The sequence below is a fragment of the Podarcis muralis genome, chromosome 12 (genome assembly GCF_964188315.1).
Source record: "Podarcis muralis chromosome 12, rPodMur119.hap1.1, whole genome shotgun sequence".
NCBI lineage: Eukaryota > Metazoa > Chordata > Lepidosauria > Squamata > Lacertidae > Podarcis > Podarcis muralis.
This window is the reverse complement of record NC_135666.1, coordinates 29,185,351-29,207,023: the sequence shown is the minus strand read 5'-3', so window position 1 is coordinate 29,207,023 and position 21,673 is coordinate 29,185,351. Positions and strand designations below refer to the sequence as shown.

The following is a 21,673-nucleotide window of genomic DNA, read 5'->3' as shown; positions in this document are numbered from 1 at the left end:
CTAAGGATGTTTTATATCTCTGCAGGGGGTCATTGTCCCCACCACCCAAAAATCCTGTTGTGCCATTTTGACCAGAAAAGGGATTCAGATTCAGAAAATGAGTTTGCTATTAGTGTATAAAGATTCCACAGATACCGTAATTCACAACTAAGAATGCTACCTATCTCTCTCTCTTTACCTTGTTTAGACAATGCAAAAATTGCAGATGTCGCAGTTTAGAAAATCAATAACAGTTTCATAGTTGTCCCAGTTAACAGCTGACCTGGTAACCTCATTGATCCCTGCAGTGATGGCCTAAATGTACAATGCAGGCCCACTATGGGGAAACTGAATGCGTCGTATGTCTGTTCAATGCAGGCTTTGTTAACAGAGACACAGAAAACGTTCTAGGAAGCTTGACGTTAGGAAGACCCATCCCCTTCTTGCATGTACTTCTCAGATTATATTTTGTAAACATGTTTTTAAATGAATGCTATCTAAATAAAATCAGTTATAATGTTGGATAGGGGGAACGATGCAAAGAAGAGCATAAAGCTGACTAAAAAAGGTAAAGCACCCTTGACAGTTAAGTCCAGTCGCGAACGACTCTGGGGTTGCAGCACTCATCTCGCTTTACTGGCCGAGGGAGCCAATGTTTGTCCGCAGACAGTTTTTCTGGGTCATGTGGCCAGCAAGACTAAGCAGCTTCTGGTGAAATCAGAGCAGCACATGGAAACGCCATTTACCTTCGCACCAGAGCAGTACCTATTTATCTACTATCCCGTCATGGGGATTCGAACCGCTAACCTTCCGATCGGCAAGCCCAAGGCTAAGTGGTTTAGACCACAGTGCCACCCGCATCCCATTAAGCTGACTACTGGTGTTCTAATTCGCTCCTCTCCCCACCCCAAAAAATGGCATGGAACCTTTGTCACACTGCTTTAAGTGTAATGTATTTCCATGTTTTAGGATCATGGGTGTTAAAACTAGGCTGTTGGCAACAAAGGTTTTACAACAAATGGCAAATTGAAAATGCTTGATGTTAGTGGAAACAGTAATGGGTACCAAGATAATTTGGGGAAAGGATTTGTGGGGGGGGGGGAATAACTCCAAAGAAGCAGAAAGCCAGTGAAATCTGTGGTCAGCATACAATTGGAAGAAACCTGTGGAAATGTTGCACAGATGGAACTATGTACAGCTAAGTCTGTCTCCCCAAACTGTTGGAAAGGATGTGGGGGGAATGAACTGATGTGCACTTTGGGGAGCAATGGCCACAGGCAGAGAGGTATTGGAATAGAGTACTATGATAAATATCTAGAATTGTAGGACAAATAAGGAAAACTACTTTTTGTGTTTGAAGAAGACATTACAAAAGTAAGATCCAAAGAGCTTGTATGCTTTATGTTGGCTGCAGTTAGGCTTGTCTTAATCAAAAACATGGGAAAGCCCTGCAGGGTTGTCCATAGATTGTTATTGGTATAATAAGCATTAGAAACCAACAGTAACAAAGCAGCTGATTCATCAGATATTTGTGATCAGAGGGCTAGTGAAACCGGAATTGTAGGGGATAATTTTATTTCCTACACTATATAAAAAACTCAAGACCCTGCCCCTGGAAATATTCTTAGCAAGCAAGGTCATAAACAGACATTATGAAGATTGGGTTTCATTTATAGGGCAGTGCTTGTGGGGTCTTCATTATAATCTGCAGTTCTTGGTGTCAGCAATAAGGGGCTGGAAAAGTATATTCTATTCTCATTGTAACCAAAGGGGGGGGGGGAATGTTACTTTGCTGTGTAACAGTTTACTGTTTATAGTTTTACACTGTGAAGTTTCTTACTTAAGAACGAAAAAACAAACTGCATGAGAGCAACAGATGTACCCAGCACAAGGGAAAGTAGCCTCCTCTGCCCAGGAACTGAAATGAACATACACAACGCAGTGTTGTGATGTCATCAAAATTTAACAATAGTCAAATTGAGATTAAATATTGTTCCATCACCCAAATTGTACAGATCAATTAAAGTCCATAGAGTATTCATTAAATCTTCTGCAGGTTAATCAAGATAGCCTTCCCTGTTTTCCAGCTACAGAGATGATCATATGGAAAGGTGTATTCTCATGTTTCAGGGAAATTCATTTTATGGTTCCAGAACTAAGTAACATATTATCTGAAAGATCTGAAGCAACATTACACAGAAGTAGAAATGGAAATGTGCAACATCATGGAAGAAGAAAAATTGGCAGTTATGATCTGATGGCATGCTGGGATTCAGTATGAACACTGATGATATTTACAAAGCAAACCTTTTAAGTAAGTGCCTGTGTTCAGTGGGGCTCACTCCAAAGCAAGTGTGCACAGGATTACAACCTACCGTAAATTCGCACAGTTCTAGGTAGCTTAGTTGATAATTTGGACCACACCATAGACTTATTAATTGCAGTCATGTTGAAGTCACTGCCATTATTGTCACTAGCAGGAACAATCTCTGGAGAACTTTAAATATTGTTCCAGAAACTATTATCTCAGACAAGCACATCAAGTGGAGTTAATGGTTTTCTGAAACTGATCTATCCCATTGATTTTATGATGTAAAATGTGCAAAAAAAATTGAGACCTCAGCATGCAATTCATAATGGGGAATTGTTACTGAGTAGGAGATTTCTGAAATGGAGACTTGCATAAAATGTTCCTCACGTAAGATTTCCCATGCCGACAGTGGCTGAGTTAACAATTTATATAAATTTATAAATACATATTTTATATAAATTTAATAGTAATGCTAATATGTCATGCTAAACCATGGTTTAGTGTAACAAGTGTGTACAGGAACAAGCTGCTGCAGCCCTTCAGCTTGTGTGTGACCCCCATTCCTATTCCTATTCCCATGTGTCTGGAGCAAGAATACTCAGCCATGGTTTGTCATGACAGGTGACCATTTGATCCATGATTATTGACCCTGTTGTGACGGATGCACTGTTCACCTGAAGAGCACCACCGCTTTAGTTTAATCAGATGTTCAAGACCACTTTCCATTTTCAAGTAACTTATGCAGCTTGAGACAGTCTAGTTTTTCTTAATTTTAATTGAGAAGAGGACAAAGCAGAACCAAATCAAGCAATTCCTCAGGCTAATTCGCACAATCACATTGTAATTTCTACTATCAAATGATGCCTTGGCTGCAGGGTTTTGTTGTGGGGGCGAACGATTTGAAACCCATGTATTTTGTGGCCAGCCTCACAACTCCTTCTCCTTCCCTTCCTTTTTAAAACTTAAGTAATTGTTTTTTTAACAAAACTTTGTTTGTAGGGCAACTGAATGCACTGCAAGGCACAATGCTGATGAGATCAGATCCACTCTCTCTTAGTTTCCCAGATTCTCATATATATGCAAATTTTATGCAAATTGGGGTGTAGTCCAGTACCTCCCCCATTATTCCTGACCATTGGACATGCTGCATGGGACTGATGAGAGTTGGAGTCTAACAACATACGCAGAGCACAGGTTCCCCAGCACTGCTTTTAGGCACCCAGCAATTGACCTGATTGGTCACGTCCACAGAATGGAAGATGGCAGGAACCTAAAGGACAAGGAGTTGGCTTCAGGCACCAGACCCACTGGCAGACCAACTCTTCTTATAAAGATGTCTGCAAACATAACATGAAGGCTGACAACCCCATCATGCGGGTATCCTTTGCAGATGACCACAGTGCCTAGAGACAGACAGCGCAGAGAGGAGAAACACCATGGCAGCATGGCCAGACACCTTTATCTGCCCCAGCTGCAAGAAAACATCTCTCCCACATCAGTCTCTACAGCCACAGCAGGTGCTGCAACCTTCCAATAATTTGACCCCACCTCAAAGGTGCACTCCTCCATTGTCTCCCGAGACAGATGGGTGCGAACAACAGTAATCGACCTGCAAGATTGGCCCTAGCTAGTTCTGAAAGGACAGCTCTATAACCAAGAAGACAGTTGCTGCCTCTGTTTCAAAGAAGGCAATGGCAGTGCTCGCACATCACAACAAGCAAGGATTTCTGGCTCATTAGGTCTTAGCATGAGCAAGCACAATGCTTGTGCATTCGGCCCAATTTATCCTGCTTTGCTGCACTCCTGGCACATGTTTCATCAGGTCCTCAAGCATAAAAAGCTTTCAGTTGACCAAAATAAACCAGTGTTTATCACAGGAACCACATGCAACTGCATAACCCTCAAGCAGTTTTAAGGGATAGATGGGAGTGTTGCTGTGTGCATTAATGTTACCTGATCCTCTGGTACCCGGAGCCCAGGTAAAGGCCACTGCTACCTAAAACCAGCTCAAGAGAGTGGGTGCCAGAGCTCTACAGCTTTCCCTGGCCTGCTTTCACTCTTTGAGGATCAACAGCCAAATTTGCCCCAAATCCAGAGTCCTTCTATGTTTCCAAGAGGTCTATTAGATTAACACAAATGAGACCAAAACAATGTAGAGTGCACCTGTTCAGGATTCCAGCCAGTCATGCTCTTGTCCAGGATACTCCATTTCATTCTCTCTCTCTCTCTCTCTCTCTCTCTCTCTCTCTCTCACACACACACACACACACGCTCTATCAATGGCAACAGTCAGTCAGTCTTTTGCTATCATGGACCACTTTGTGAGCCAGCCTCCCCTCTTAGGGGTTAGGAAGCAAGTCAGACCATTGGCTCATCTAGCTCAGTATTGCCTACTCTGGCTGGCAGCAGCTCTCCAGGGTTTCCAACAAGGCTGTCTCTTAGTGCTACCTTGGAGATGCCAGGGATTGAACCTGGGATGTCTGCATGCAGAAGAGATGCTCTTCCCCTGTGTTTTGTGTGTGTTTATTTTGTACTTCTGCAAACCTTGGACTTCCGCAAGCCTGGCAATATCCCTTTTGCAAGTGGATCATGCCATTTTGGCTACATAGTGATCCACCCTCAAGAGACAGTTTGCTACTTTTTCAAAGATAAAATTTCCAACCCCTCCCTCAGTTAAAGACTCCAGGGTGGACTGCACTATACAGTTTGCAATGACCCTTGTACTGCGTTTCCAAAGCGCCTGACACCCAGCTGGTTGTTGCCCATTTGGAAAACACTGTGCTTTGACACCTGTCAATCATTCAATGTCACTATGATGCCAGATGATTGACTGATGGATTGTACCACCCACCTGTTAAAGTTGGCCCAATGGGGAGGAGAGATAAAAATCTGCCTCCTGCCCGGAACCAATAAAGGTTTCTCATCCTTGCTATAAGCCATAGAACATACAACCCCAGAATCAAAGGAGTAGCAGATTTCAAAATGCCAGGATTAAAACTGCATACTTCAACGCAACTATAGATCTATAGCTATGCAACTATAAGTATATGCAATATTGATCCTGACATGTAGTCTGAGCAGTGCAGTGAGGCCAGTAAAAAGAATGACTGTGCAAACAAAGGATAGTTGCATGACTTGAGGGGTAGGATTTTCATGCCCATAATATTGGGGAGCTGGCCTGACCCACTATTGCTGGACTCCTGTCTGTCCCAGGCAGCATGGCCAATGGTCATGGGGTGATGGGAGTTATAGTTCAGCAACATCTGGATGATCACAGGTTTCCCACCCTTGCCTTAACAGAAAAGAGAACTTTCCTGAATAGTTTCTTCTCTCATGAGGTTACTGAGATTAGACAAGATGCACCTTATTCAATTCCTTCCACCAAATGCTACAGGCCATAAGTTTCCAGATTTTTTTTCTGGAAGGGGAGGCCGCAGGGTAACATTTAAATGCCTCAAATGGTCTCCATCACCCTATCTGTATCTTTTGAATCCAAGACAGGAGTCATGTTGGCCTTGGGAGGAAATTCTACTTGGGCTTACTTCCAAGCAGACACACACAGCGTTGCTCCTTTCCAAGCTCAGAATGTATGATCCAAGAGACAAACATCTGAATAGGATTCTAATGGTTAAATGAGATTTTACGTTAGCTTGTTAAGTTAAAAGCTTTGGGCTTCTGAGAAGCTAAAAACATTATCCGTGACCAAGGATGTAATGCTATCCCTGGAAGACAGATCCATTGGATTCAATGGGTTTTACAACTGATAAAAGGAATCAGAAGTAGATGTGTATAGACTTGCACTGGGAAACTTGCTAATGGAAAAAATGGCCTCTCACTCACAGATTCATCTTCTTTGGAATTTACAGTATTATCAAACTCAATATATATTGTTGTTGCATCCTGCCTACTTGGTGGGTCATCCATCTGACTTGTTTGTGGGTGTTTTCGCTCCCCCCCCCCCCAGTGCCTATACAGTATTTTAATTTCCTGGTTGTTTTAACCCCTTCAGTGCCGAGCCAAAACGAGGCGTTCCCAAAATAGCAGCACTTCCATTTTCCTCTCTCAGCAGCACAGCAGGTATTTGGTTTTGGGAAACGCAAAAAATATGGAGGCTTTTTTTCTTTCTTTTTTGCTGTGAAGCTGAGGCACTGCACATTTCAAAGCAGTGACAAATCCGATAAAATCCTCTTCTTCCCGCGGGGGGGAATTAGAATAGCCATCTTGTCCCGAGTCCCTCCCGCCAGTATAGGCTGCATCCCAGCAGAATAAGACCAACCTAAGGATGCCTCAGCCCTCGGATGACATATTTCTCTCCTGAATGGGGGCAGGCAGCAGCGCCTCCTGAAGACTTTGGGTGCGCCCCTGGGAATTAAAATCCACACTATTTTGCGATCTGCTCCTATCGGAAAAAAATAAACCCCGCAATACTCTAATAACTCCCGCCCACCAAGCCCTTGCCAGCTGATGCTCCTGGAACTAGACTGAAGCCCAGACCTGCCGATGGAGGGGAAGTCTCGGGTTGCACGGGAGAAACCGAGAGGTCTTCTGCAGCCCGAGGGAGGGGACGGGGGTGCGATCTAGCTGCAGCATCTCCCCCCCCCCCCCCGTTGCTTGAAGGGCATCACCACCCACAGAGACCCGCGCGCACCCGGCTCAGCATTTTACCTTGGCACGCTAATCCTAGCCTGGACGTGCAGCCTGCCCCCGAGGAAGGCGAGACGCTGGAGAGAGAGGCTGCGTCCCGGGCGGCTCCAGCTGCCCGGGGAGATGAGGATGAGGATGAAGCTGCTGCTGCTGCTGCTTCGCGGCGTGAGATCCGGCGGTGCTGTTGCTGTTGCTGCCGCCGCGGAGAGAAATGTGCTGCCTCACGCCGGCCTGGCTGGCTCCGCCCAGCAACCGCCGCCGCCGCCGCCGCTTCCCTCCAGCCTGGGCCCTGGCACTGACATCTCCCCGGCCCGCCCCCTGCAGACTCTCGCCGTCCCCGCACTCCGCGGGGAAGCGGCAGCTCAGAGCATGTGCTTGGCGTGCAGAAGGGCCCAGATCTAACTCCTGGCATCCCAGAGAGGGTTGGGTATAAAGCCCTGGAGAGTTGCTGCCAGTCTGTGTAGGCAGCACTAAGGTCAGGCTTAGGTATAAAGCAGCTTCCTATGTTATAATAATAATTATTATTAGTTGTTGTTGTTGTTGTTGTATAAAGCAGCTTCCTATGTTATAATAATAATTATTATTAATTGTTGTTGTTGTTGTTGTTGTATAAAGCAGCTTCCTATGTTATAATAATAATTATTATTAATTGTTGTTGTTGTTGTTGTTGTTGTTGTTGTTGCTGTTGTTGTTGTTTATTTATACCCCGACCATCTGGCTGGGTTTCCCCAGCCACTCTGGGCTGCTTCCAACAAAACACTAAAATATAATAACTCATTAAACATTAAAAGCTTCCCTAAACAGGCCATTAGGGCCTAAGGTGAGGGGAACAGGGGTGCCAACTTGAATAAGAGATTGGTGGGTAGGTAAGGCCAGGTTCATGACATGGCGCACACGCACCATTTGAATGACAGTGTCCCTCAACTTGGGGCGGGGCTTGCCCCCTCAATATTTCATGGGGGGGGGAGAGGGGAGATAGTTGGCAGCAGGCGCCTGCTGGGAACCAAGACGCACAGAAGCAAGCGTGAGAGTTTTGCGGCACCTTGTTAAAGAGCTACAGATTTATTATGAGGGAAATTGATTTCGTGGCATAAGAATCGGAGAAGGAGTGCGAAGTCTTATCGTCTGTTGTTGGCAAATAGTATTTACTAGCTGAGGAGAGTGTGTCATGCACCTGGCAAAGTCTGTTTTCTGCTGCACCCAAACAGATGCCATGGAAAAGTCTGATCTTCAGGGTGCCACAGAACTCATCTTGTGTGTGTGTTTGCAGTTGCTGAACTGCACTAGCTCTGGCAGTAGTTAAACATAATATGGAAGGCAGCCAGTTGAAGCTAACTGGCCCTACCATACAACCTCCATTTATTCCTGCCTCTCCATACCAATCCCATTTGGTGGTGAGTGCTCCTTTATTTCCAATTGGAGATTTACCACATTGCCCCTTGACTGACAGTGGCACTGCTGCCATTTATCAGGGTAGGGTATTGGTGAGTTCAGGGCTGTGCCCACATACACATCTGGCCCTCTATTGGATGTGTTTGTGCAGCCCTAACCTCGCTGCTGTCCTGCCCTGCCTGGTAAGCACCAGTGTCAAGTGGGTGAGCACACAGCACCATGCCAGCTGCTCCTGAATTATTCTCAAGGTGGCTTGCAACAGGCTGCAATGATACCCCAAACCCAGGAAACCTTCAAACACAAACGGCACAACCTTTCGTCCTCTGCCTGATGGATAGGGCCAGAGTGGACTTTCCATCAGTTGCTCAGTGACAACTTCCAAAAACCAGCATTGTTGCAGCCTTCCTGGGCTGGGGCAGGGCAGGGCGGCAGTAATGGCAGGGCTGCTGTGCAGACAGCTCAACTGAAGTCAAGGGTGGCCTGCTGCATTTCACCGCCTGAACTGAAATGGGAAGGTACCAACCCAGTGGCGTAGCGTGGGTTGTCAGCACCCGGGGCAAGGCAAGTAATTTGCGCCCCCTAACCCATGGATTTGCGCCCCCTAACCCGTGGATTTGCGCCCCCTAACCTGTGGATTTGCCCTAACCCCAGATGTTGCGCCCAGTGCGGCCGGCCCCCCCTGCACCCCCCACGCTACGCCACTGCACCAACCGCCCTCGTGGTGCCACCACCACCACCCTCCACTTACTGGAGTTGCGTAACTGCAGCTTCCAAGTTCCTGTGAGATCTCATGAGAGCCCTGCGTCCAGTCGCACGGAGGCTTCGTGTGATTTTGCTGGGGTCTCAGGAAGGCTGCACAAGGCCTCCACCAGATCTTGCCAGAACCTAGAAGCTGCCACCGCCACTGTTCCTTGCTTCTCCCATGGTGGTGGTGGGCACCTGCAGAGGCGTCCCTTGCATTCCACCACCTGAGTCGTCTGTCTCAGTCTGCCTCATGGATGGGCCAGCCCTCCTGAAGCAACTCTAGTATTAGAAAGCCGACTCACTTCACCACACGAGTCACTGCTGCTTTGCAGTCCCATTGTCCCAGTCTGGTTCACGGGCGATCAAAGTCCTGGCTGGGGATGTTGGCACCGGCGGCAAGATGGCGGGGTGGGAGCAGGAACGGGAGTCCAGAAGCCAGGAGGCCAAGAGTCCGAGGGTCAGAGATCCGGGAGTCAAGAAGCCAAGGGGCCGAGGGTCAAGAAGCAATGAGTCACAAAGGCAGGGGTCCGAGGAGCAAGGAGTCAAGGAACCAAATGCAGCAAGGCAGGGAACGTCTTGCTGTGGCAAAGAGCTGAAGGGAAATGCTGACCTTATATCCCTTCCCAGCTCTTGCCACCAGGTGCTGTAAGTTACCAATCAGCCTCACCTGTGAGGCTGCACCTTGCCTCTTCAGAACAAACTTAAGAAGGCCCCAGGCCTGGTCACAGGGCCTGGCTGCTGCATGCACACCTGACACCCATGGTGTCTAGCAGCTTGAGATGAGTGTTCTTTCTGGCAGGAAGAGGAGAAGCAAAGCTCCTTGGCTAAGGGATGGGCCAGGCTGCTTCTCTCCCCCTTCCCATTCTGCTCCTTCAGGGAGGCAGGAGGTGCAGCCTCCCAGGACATCCTTGGTCCCCAGGCCAACAGTGGAGGCTAGAATGTGTTTCCCTTCTGTTCTGCATTCCCAATGGCAATTCAGACACACACACACACACACACACACACACACACGTAACCATTTGTGCTGTTGTTTCACAAACTCATTTTCAATGGCAGGTTGCCTTGCTCTGAATTGCAGCAGACAGATTTAGGCCACACTTTAAAAGGTAAATAATGTTACAAACATCAATAATGGGACAGGTGTGTCATTCAGTTGCCATGAGCCTGTTTTTTAAGAGGAAAATAACTTGACACAATCCTTTGTCAAGGATGTTTCCTTGATGGCAATTAGTCAGGAGTGACATGATTGTGATTAGTGATATTAATCTGCGATGCAAAACTGGTTGCAAGGTATTGTTGCCATGCTTGATATTCCAGCCCTAGGAAAAAAATAATGTGGTAGATAACAGTAGAAGAGGGAAAGTGAACTCTCATTGAAAGTGTGCAAAGATTTAAATAATAATAATTTCAAGGCTGAGAGAAACGGTAAGAGCAGTATCAACCCCTGTCAGATCTCTCTCTATAATTAAATATGTGACCTGCAATTAGATAAAAATCCACTACTGAGCATAAGCTAGAAATTATTTTAGGGGATAATATCTGCCAAGTAGCACTGGTTTGGTTGCTTGGAAATTCCTGGTAAGATATGCTCCAAATGTTTCTACTTACCAGGGACATGCTCATAAATTTATGCACATCGAGTACTTAAGGCTTCATATTGTGAACAGCCCATCACTTCACAGACTGCAGAGGAGTACTTTGAACTAGAGTTGTGTGTTGGATTTGGACAAATCCTGAAAAATTGATGCAGGGTGCCTCAAGGAGATTTGGGACTTCTACATGGCAAAACAGGATCTAAACAAAGCAAACTTGAGTCCAAGCAGAGTATCTGTAGTGCTTCGTAGCAACTTGGCAATTGAGACATTAAAAAACAAACATACATACAAATGTTTGTGAAAAGTGGAACAATGTCTCTAAGGTTAATACCAGGATGCGGGAGAAGGAGGGAGAGGGATCAGCCATCTTCCCATTAATTGCCAGGACAGGGAAGCTGTGGACCTTCAGATATTTTTGAATTATAATTCCCATCATCCCTGACCATTGACCAGGTTCTGTGCCATAGCCTGCTCTTTATTTGACCTCCTGGGTCATTTAAAAGGAAAGGCTGTGGTGTAAACATTATACTGTCAAATTTTATTTTATTATTTATGCAAAGCCCTTCCAAGGCTGCATACAAACATAATTGAAACAATATCAAACCAAGTTTAAATTGCAGTAATAGCTTAGGGAATCTTTAACCAAAAATTATGAGTTGATTACAATTACAATTTCAATTTCTACCAGATACAGTGGTACCTCAGGTTACTTACGCTTCAGGTTACATTCGCTTCAGGTTACAGACTCCACTAACCCAGAAATAATACCTCAGGTCAAGAACTTTGCTTCAGGATGAGAACAGAAATTGTGCTCCGGCAGCGCAGCAGAAGCGGGAGGACCCATTAGCTAAAGTGGTGCTTCAGGTTAAGAACAGTTTCAGGTTAAGAACGGACCTCCAGAACGAATTAAGTACTTAACCCGAGGTACCACTGACTGTAGAAATCCACCATGTTGGGCATTCAAACACCAACACAGCCCTGATGTTGTGTTGTACACAACTTTAGACTCTAGCTGTTCTCCCCATCCCTGAATTTGATGAATGCCTCCCAAAGGAGATCAATTTGTCAGTCACACTATTGCAGTTTTCCAGTCTCCTGCAATGAACCAAGTAGGACATAACACCTGACTACTTCCAACACAACTGCAGTTCAGCAGCTTCATTTCTCCACCTGAGACAGAGCAGTAGCAGTGTCACCCCACACACTCTGCCACCCTATGCCCTGCTGCACTGCCAGCAGCTACTTACCACAGATGCCACCGTGGCATACAGAAGTTGCTCCAAGTCTGACAAGACTTCCCCGAACCTGCCAGTAAAATCTCTCAAGGCTTTGGCAAAACCTTGCAGCATTTGCAGACTTAACAGATGTGCCTGCTGCACTTAAAATGAGAGAGATAAAGAAACTCATCAGGAAAGCTCCCCACAGGCCCAGCAGGCAGCTGGCATCATTGTGAAATATACCCAGCAGGTGGAGTGTCTGGGCAAGAGGCTGCAGATGGCAGGGGCTGGTGCAGTGGCAGCAGCTGGCAGAAGCGGCTGGGCAGTTGCAGGGACTCAGGCAAGCAACATGGGGTGCATTCGTTTGGCCATCTCTTCCAATTCACGGTCTGTGATAAGAGATTCTGTGTGCCTCACAACAGGGCCAGGCCTGCAGTTCAGTGTTCCCTCATATTCATTCATTTTCTCTCTCTCTCTCTCTCTCTCTCTCTCTCTCTCTCTCTCTCTCTCACACACACACACACACACACACACACACACATATCTCTGAATGAGAATTTATGCTCTGAATGAAGTTGTCTTCTGCCTCATCGTGTGAATGAAATAATATGTGCATAAGCTGAAGGATGCACGAGAAGAGACCAAAAACTAACACATCAGAGCTGAGTGAGAAGTTCAGGGCTTTTTTTTTCTGGCGGTACTCACCGGCACACAGTACTGGCACCTGTTTTTCCCTTTCCATATCTTGTGATTTATCTGTGGAAAGCAAAATGTTTTGACGTGGGTGCTTTCACTGAGCCCTTCTGGGGCTGGAAACTATTTTGCAGAGCTGAGAGGTGCAGAGAAAGTGGCTGCAATTGCGCACAGGGGCCAGAGGCGGCGGTGGCGAGCTGGTGCTGCGAAAGAAGCTGCACAGACTTCTTGGTTTGTACCACTTAAGGAACAGCCAGAGAGTTGGGGGGGGGGGGGATGAGTGAGACAGACAGCCATATGCCCTTCGTTTCTTTTTGCCCCCTTCCCTTTTTGCTGTGGGATGCCAGTTGGGCTGCAGAGATCTGCCCCATGCTTCCTTACAAGCTTCCCCACTCCAGCCCCCCTCAAAAAATACATTTGGGGTGCCGTATCCCCTAGGAGTCAGCACCTACACCCACTGAGATTCATGGCTGAGCGGGGATTCGAACTCTGGTCTCCCTGGTCCTTGTCAGACACTCTAACCACTATACCTCTCTGGCTCTGGAGCAGAATGTAGCGATGAAAATGGAAGCCTAAGCAGGGAGTGCTTCTCACCGTTAACACTTTTTTGCAGGCCCCACTCGGGATAATGTATTTTTTTAATGTATTTAAAATAATGTATCATTTAAAAAAATCAAATACAATTTAATTTTTTTGGAGAAAAAAATGTTTGAATAATTCCAAAAGAGGCTCCGTTTGAAGTAGGCTCCAGTACCCTCTGAGGCAACCCACCTCCCTCTGAACTCCCATTTGGTAATGATAGTTTCGTGATATAATATATTCATGGCTTACAGCGTTTTTCTTTACTCTCATGCCAGCTGCCTGAGCCACATGAGCTGCTGAACTCGCCCGCTTATTAGCATGGCACTTGCAAGGCTGAGATAAAAGTGTGTAGCAAAGAAATGTGACAGCTTACTCATCTCAAAAGAGCGGCGAAGATAACATAATTCTCCTAGCTGCAGGGACTTTATATATTTTTCTCCAAACATGCTTTGAATTACTGGTTAATTTATGTATAATTGTGTCGCATGTACATAGCTGGTGACTTTTTTTTCTTTTTCAACCCTGAGGATTTTTGTTGTTGTTGTTTAGTCGTTTAGTCGTGTCCGACTCTTCGTGACCCCATGGACCAGAGCACGCCAGGCACTCCTGTCTTCCACTGCCTCCCGCAGTTTGGTCAGGCTCATGAGGATTTTAATGTTACATTATTAGTGATTTTCTGAGGAAGATGCTGTTTATGAATACATAGTTATGAATTTTTTGCTCCATGTAAAAAAACTAATTCTATATGAACACACAGGGGGAACAAGTCATTAACAAATCTCTGAAACCAGACACTCCTGATGGCCAGACCATCAAACAACAACATCATTTTTTTCTATTTTTGTATCTCAATAAATCCAGGTTTAGCTGTGTATGTAAGTGAGTAATTTATTTATTAATTTAACTTGCCTGTTACCTTATACCAGAGGTCTCAATGTGGCTTAAACAAAAGCCAGAACAATTTAAAAACATGAGAAATGGTCCATATTGAGAGCATAATAACTAACAAAACTGTCAATAGTTCAAACCCTAGTTCAAACCATGCAATGAATTCTACAGTATAATAATCATGGCCCTATCTATCAACAGCAAACACAATCCCCTCCTGGTTCTGGGAGGCAATGGTACAGGAGAAGGTGAGGAAGCACCCAGTCCTTTGCTTCTCTTCGTCCTCTTCTTCTGATCCATCCTGTGCTCCACCTTCCAGCTCTGTAGCATCCCTTGCCTCTGACTGTTGCTTCCTGGCTGGTACAGGTCACCACAAATCTCTGACTCCCTCTCCCAAATCAGACTCCAGTCCCACTTCTCCTGGTGCACATTCATCAGTGTCCTGCTGGTCCCTGACATTGGGGCAGAAGCACAGAGATGGTGCGTAGAGAGCTTCTGAATGCAACGCTGAAGGACAAAGTCCTCTTGAGATGCAAATGCTATAAACACTGCAGTTCTCCCAACTGCACCCAGGTTGTAAATACAGTGGTACCTCGGGTTGCAGTTGCTTCAGGTTACAGACTCCGCTAACCCAGAAATAGTACCTCGGATTAAGAACTTTGCTTCAGGATGAGAACAGAAATTGTGCTCTGGTGGCACGGCGGCAGCGGGAGGCCCCATTAGCTAAAGTAGTGCTTCTGGTTAAGAACAGTTTCAGGTTAAGAACGGACCCCCAGAACGAATTGAGTACTTAACCCGAGGTTCCACTGTATGTGTTAATTATACACCATATTTCTTAAAGACATGAAAGTCTCCATGGCATCTTGATTCCCAATGGAAATAAGACCCAGGGTAAGTGCCTGGGTGTCCCTGGAATTCTGCTACCATTGGGGTGGTGCACAACCTTAGTAACACTATGTTCATGTTACCCCTAATTTAGCAGTTGTGTGCAACCACTATAATATACATGAGTCAGCTTTTAAACTACTGCAGGAAGCACTGGGGGGGGGGGTGCCTTCCAAAGCACATTTAAACATCCACAGGCTAAATGTTAACACAGGCATCCCAACCAGTGTCAGATTTACGTATAAGCTAAACAAGCTATAGCTTAGGGCCCCACTCTCTTGGGGCCCCCAAAAAAAATTAAAGGGGAAAAAACTGGATGTACATTTCCAAAATATAAGATAAAAAACAAATAAAATACAGTGGTGCCTCGCAAGACGAAAATAATCCGTTCCGCGATTCTCTTCGTCTAGCGGTTTTTTCGTCTTGCGAAGCAACCCCATTAGCGGCTAAGAGGATTAGCGCTATTAGCGGTTTAGTGGCTTAGTGGCTATTAAAGGATTAGCGGCTAAGCTGCTAAAAGGCTATTAGCGGATTAGCGGCTTTGAAAAGGGGGGGGAGCGGGGGGGGAAATGGCAAGACTCGCAAGACATTTTCGTCTTGCGAAGCAAGCCCATAGGGAAATTCGTCTTGTGAAGCACCTCCAAAACGGAAAACCCTTTCGTTTAGCGGGTTTTCCGTCTTGCGATGCATTCGTCTTGCGGGGCACCACTGTAAAACCTACATACAGCAAGAGTGTTTTGTGTTGTGTAGGCTCCTATGATGTAAGTAATGGGCCCTGCCTGCTAGTCTACTCCCTAAAATATCACTGGTTTTCTCATTTCTATATATAGGGTGCCTGCATTCTGTATGTGCAAATGGCTTTAGGTCCATCAATTACCATATACAGTAGCATATATTCAACACAAAAAATGACAATTTGTTGTTGGCAAATGACAGCTGGACATATAAAGGGCCTCATTACCTTCAGTAGCTTAGGGCCTCATCAAACCTAAATCCGGCCCTGATCCCAACCGATCTCTGAGCCCAAGGTCCCTGGCCACAAGACAAGGTACTTAAAGGTAAAGGTAAAGGTACCCCTGCCCGTATGGACCAGTCTTGCCAGACTCTAGGGTTGTGCGCTCATCTCACTCTATAGGCCAGGAGCCAGTGCTGTCCGCAGACACTTCCGGGTCATGTGGCCAGCGTGACATCGCTGCTCTGGCGAGCCAAAGCCGCACACGGAAACACCGTTTACCTTCCCGCTAGTAAGCGGTCCCTATTTATCTACTTGCACCTGGGGGTGCTTTCGAACTGCTAGGTTGGCAGGCGCTGGGACCGAACGACAGGAGCGCACCCCGCCGCAGGGATTCGAACCGCCGACCTTTCGATCGGCAAGTCCTAGGTGCTGAGGCTTTAACCCACAGCGCCACCTGCGTCCGGCCCTGATCCCAACCGATCTCTGAGCCCAAGGTCCCTGGCCACAAGAGAAGGTACTTAGCATATTATAATTCATTGCTTTGTAATACTGAGGAGGAGTCACCAGATGGCGCTATTAAATATCATACAAATTTCTACTTGGCAGGTTTTCAGTGCTGAGATTAAAGCTGTCTGTTTCCATGTAATGATTTTTGGGTGAAGTATTACATGAAGTATAGTGATGGTTTAGCAATGCTAAACATCTTCTCTGATGTAACTGCTTTCCTGTCTAAACCATTCCATCAAGTCCTATTCCTTTAGGTGTCCTACTAAGTTGTCCTCTGCTACGTCACTAGAACGTCCTACACCCTTGATTATGTGAAAAGATAGACCAAAGGAATGCCCAAGCAATGGTGTCACAGAGCATCCACTCTCACTTCAATAGTCAGTCAGCTAATTATGCTAAAATTCCAGGGGGAGAGATGTGATAACGCTCATGCATGCTGCAAATCAGCATTCATGCGCCACCATGATGAACTGGGAGGAAACAGATGGGCTTTGTACAAATGCTTGTGACCAGATGACCCTCGTAGTCCCTTCCAACACTACAATTCTATGATTCTGTGATTAACAGCCATTCTCTGGGGCCTCAAACAGAAATATTTCTCAGTAAATGTTACCTGCCTCAGGTCCAGGTGGGGGGCAAATGCAGCCTCCCAGGATTCTTTATTTGGCCCTGGGGACTCTCTCCAGGTGACACCCCTCCCAGTCTTGCTTTGGCTGGGGTTTCCATATCTGAAAAAGTAAAATTCCTGACACCCACAAAGTTGTTGAGCTTTCTGGAGCTGCTTTTTCCATCATGCTGCCATACATCCAATTTGGCAAAACTCCTCCTGATGCCATTTTTACACCCGAAAACCAGAACATGCCAGGGATTTTCAGGGCCTAGCTTTGGCCCTCGTGAAGTGTTTTTGCCTGGCTGAAATGTGCCCTTGAAGGCCTCTTGCCTGGGTAGGGGAAAGAGAGGGGCATGTGACTGTGTGTAGAAACTAGCCTATTGCACAAAGGTAATGTTCACATTAATTGCTCCGCCCACCTTTGCCCTGGGCTCCGCCCACCATTGGCATGTGATCCCCAGAAGGGAATGAAGTCTTCATGCTGAAAAATGTTCCCCACCTCTGCCAAGGATTGAGCATGGCACCTCCTGTTCTGTCCCGGAGCTCTCACTTCACTAATGATCATCTGTTTATCAATGGCACATGCAAAATCAATTTGGATATGCTTTTTGTATACCTCCTTCCAAGCTCTTGCAACAGCAAGATGCACACCTGTGCTGGCTCTAGCACAGGCCCATATTGTTACACGGACAGCCAGTGCATGGAAACTGACAAAATGGCCACAGCTGCCATTCTCTGAAAAGGCCGCGAAAAAATAAGAACGTAAGAAAATCACTGCTGGATCAGGCCAATGGCCCATCTAGCCCAACATCCTGTTCTTACAGTGGTCAGGCAGATGCCTATGGGAAAGCAGGCAAACAGGAGCTATGCACAAGAACACTCCCCTCTCCTGTGGTTTCCAGTAACTAATATTCCGAAGAATTGCTGCCTCCGACCTTGGAGGCAGAGCATAGCCCTCATGGGTGAAACCCTAAATAAATGAGCAACTGATATCCAGAGAATCATAGAATTGGAAGGGACCCCGAGGATCATCTAGTCCAACCCCCTGCAATGCAGGAATCTCAACTAGTGTCCATGACAGATGGCCACCCAACCTCTGCTTAAAAACCTGCAAGGAAGATTTGACAACCTCCCACTGTCAAACAGCTCCTTCCTGATGTTTAGTCAGAATCTCCTTTCTTTTAACTTGAATCCATTGGTTCAGGTCCTACCCTCCAGAGCAGGAGAAAGAAAGCTGGTTATCGTATCTATCTCCTCTTCAAAAGTATTCAAAAATATTACTATCTCCTGCCATGGAGGCAGACTATAGCTATTGTGGTTACTAGCCCTAAATAAATGAGCCTTGAATAATATTGGGAGACCCAACAAAAAACATACTGTATCTAGAATTAAGAGGTGTCCAATGCAACATCTTAGTATTTTTGAACCCTGGGACCTTTTACAAATGGTTGCGTCCGCTTTAAGGATGTCCTGTTTCCTCGGCGCTTCATATTTTATGTGTTTTTTCGGTTCCTATCCCTTAACTTTCCTTCTGATCTCTATGCAAACCCAGCAGGGGGCTGTCTCTTCCTCCTTGCTGCACCTGCTGTGCTGTGGTTTTCATAACACCTTATTAGACATAATTGCCTGTCAGCTGCCTGCAGGCTTTATGTGTAATCTGGGCCTTGCGAGCTTCCTTTCTTAACTTCCTGTCAAGTTGCTGGCATAGGAGGGAAATTGTTTAAAAGCGCCTGGCAAAAGGTAGAGACACCATAGTTAATTAGGAGTAGCTGCAAAACAAATTATCAGCAGGCCCCGCACCGCAGCGACGAGTGTGGCGCCTAACGATAAACAAAAGCTGCCGAACAATATTTTTATTTATAGCAATGCATTGCATTTAGTCATTACCACCAAATCAAAGTGAACCCTCCTGAGCTATTTGACTCATCTGCAAACCCCTCAAGTGTCCCTATTTTCAAGGGACCTCCCTGATTTGGAGAAGCCATCCCGGTTTCTGATTTGATCTGGAATGTCCCACTTTTCCTTAGGGCGTCTTTATTTTCATTGGAGAAATGTTGGAGGGTATGGAGTTATCCGACCACCAAGCCATCTGAAGGCAATCCTGTATAGAGAAGGTTTTTTAATGTTTAATGCTTTGTTTTTATATATGTTGGAAGCTGCCCAGAGTGGCTGGGAGAACCCAGTAAGATCTGTGGGGTATAAATAGGAAAATTATCATTATTGAATGGGACGTCCCTATTTTCATTGGTGAAATGTTGGCAGGTATGCATCTGGTTACCCTGGTTAAAGCACTCAGCATCCTGTGGCAGATGAGTGAATTAAACAGTCAGCATCATGTCACTGATTTGCCTAACCAATGCAGACCATGAATCAGGTAGACACAAAGGAATCAGGCAACTGTGAGACTCTGTTAAGGTGATGTAAAGCAGGAGCGGCAAAACTCAGGCCAGGGGCTAAATGTGGCATTCCAGGCCTGTTTATTTGGCCCTAAGAATTCTCCCCAGGCCACACTCCTTTGTGTCTGGTTGGAAGGTACTCTTGAACTCCCATGATGCCTCTTGCTTATATGTATGGAGGATAGAGAAACGTCCCTAACATTTCAGCGATTTCAGCCCAGTCACTGCTTCCAACTACAGTATTCCGGCTATGTCTGGGAAATTCCAGACGTATGGCAACCCTAGAAATAGCCTGATGTCACAGACCGGTTGGATGCAGAGGAATGGTAGGAGGCAGCAGCTGGGGAACCCCAAGGGAAGAAGGTTCATTGGTGGTAGGATGACAATGAGTGGTTAGAGGGAGAAGGGTCCAGCTGGGGAAGAGGCACAGTCTCAGTAAGCTTGGGGAAAACCTGAGAACTCCTGTAAGCATCACACATAGTATATACGAAATGCTTCAAACATTTGAAATGCACTGTATAAATATTATTATTTCACTCTTGCCTCTCAGAGCCCTAATAAGTATGTTCCCTAAACACTCATACTTCTGTTTCCACAAAATTGGGAGGAGTAATGGATGTATATTATAATTTCGTATAATAGGTGACAGGAGCAAACCAGCAGTAATTTGGAGTTTATTAACAAAAACAAGATCTGCACAGGAGTGTCATGAGCACAGCGACTCATCTCCCCCATGAAGCAGTTGCTAAGACTGAAGGTCCCTGACTCCCCACAGCTGCCTAAGTCCAATTCCTCTGCAAGGTTTTCCCCAAGCAATCTGAGACTGTGCCTCTTCACCAGCTGGATCCTTCTTCCTCTAAGGTAGGCCGGTTATTGGGAGTGGGGCTGAGGCTGTGAGATAGTTGGCCCAGTGCAGGGGGAGCCAATACAATGTCCTCCAGAAGGTTGTTAGACTATCAGCCTCAACCAGCATGACCAATAGTCAGGGGTGATGGGAGCTGTAGTCCAATAACGTCTACTCTCTCACTGGTATGCAGTTTTTGTTTGCATTGCCTTATACCTTACTAACCCTTATTCTCAACAAGCAGTAGTAGAGTATAAAATAGTAGGCATCTGACATCCTGGAATCTTCTGTCACTAGATGGCAGTGTAATAATTCACTACACTATTGTAACAAGTTGAAAGCTGTAAATGACCAGGTCCTTTCTGATGTTTAGAAGATAATGTTATCTATTAATAATATTAAGAAGACAATAATGGGTTTTAAGACCCCAGCTGGTGAATCCTTGTAGGTGGCAGCATTTGTGACACAAAATAAGCACAGACATTTGGATCAGTTGGACGGGGATTAAATCTGGAACCAAATTCACAACATACAATTCTTTCAGCCTTCACCTTGAAAGTATATATGGCACCAAGGTGCCTTCTACAATGTGTTTCAGAAAGAGATTAACATCAGTGGCCATCAAAGATACATTTGTTGTTCAGCATCAATGTATGCTATACAAGCTCTCTCCCTTCACTTGGTACAACAGAATGGCAAGGTCATAACAATATGAAATTCCCTTTAACTACTTCTATGCAGTACAGTGGCTTTGCAACTAAATTAATACTAGCATTGGCATCAAGCAGAAAGCAAATCTTTATTCTTAATCATTTGAAGAATCAGCTTTAGAACCCATTAACTTAATGTGGTCCTATAAATGCAAATAGACTGTGCACACAATTATTAGGCCATGATTGTACATGTTCTTGTTCTGTCATGAATCATTCATCTTTCTTGTAAAAAATCATAGCCAGCAGTCACTCAAAAGGAAATGCTTATTTTTCATAAATCTCTGCTTAGTCTTGTAAATACCCACTTAAACCTTCTGGCTTCATTATGCATATATTTTCATTTTCCCTTCATTGTTCTTTGTCCTAAACATACAAAAGCACAGGTACATATATATTGTCACTGTTCATCAAGTCTACAGGGAAGAGAGTGCATCTGTCTAGTCCTGACTCAAAGTCAAGAGACTGTGCATGTGCTATCATTTGTCAATGTTCTTCCTGCTGAGATCCCCATACACAATTTGCACTGCATGTGTGGACTTTTACAGTATACCATGCAAACAGTACAAACAGAGTGGTTGCTTAAGAGAACCACAGGAGCTTAATTGTGGGCATGGTCTACTTCTTCCTTTCACATGGTGTGTAAAAGAGGAACAAACCCCTGATGATCAAGGAAGAGGAAGAACAAGTAAAGGAGAAAGCTGCCCAAGGAGATGTGCTG

The 21,673-nt window shown here is 45.5% G+C and overlaps 1 protein-coding gene across 8 annotated transcripts in view; it reads right to left on the bottom strand.

The window, feature by feature from the left end:
- The window catches only part of DYNC1I1 (dynein cytoplasmic 1 intermediate chain 1), a 237,002-nt gene that overhangs the window by 192,477 nt on the left and 22,852 nt on the right, over nt 1–21,673 (bottom strand). The window contains exon 1 of one of the 8 annotated variants that reach the window (XM_028749825.2): nt 6,956–7,233. The exons of 6 other annotated variants lie outside the window; for them this stretch is intronic. The gene's annotated coding sequence lies outside the window, so the exon portion shown is untranslated. Of the gene's footprint in view, nt 1–6,566; nt 6,731–6,955; nt 7,234–21,673 lie in introns of those variants that run through there. One more of the 8 variants, XM_028749826.2, reaches the window with a different exon arrangement.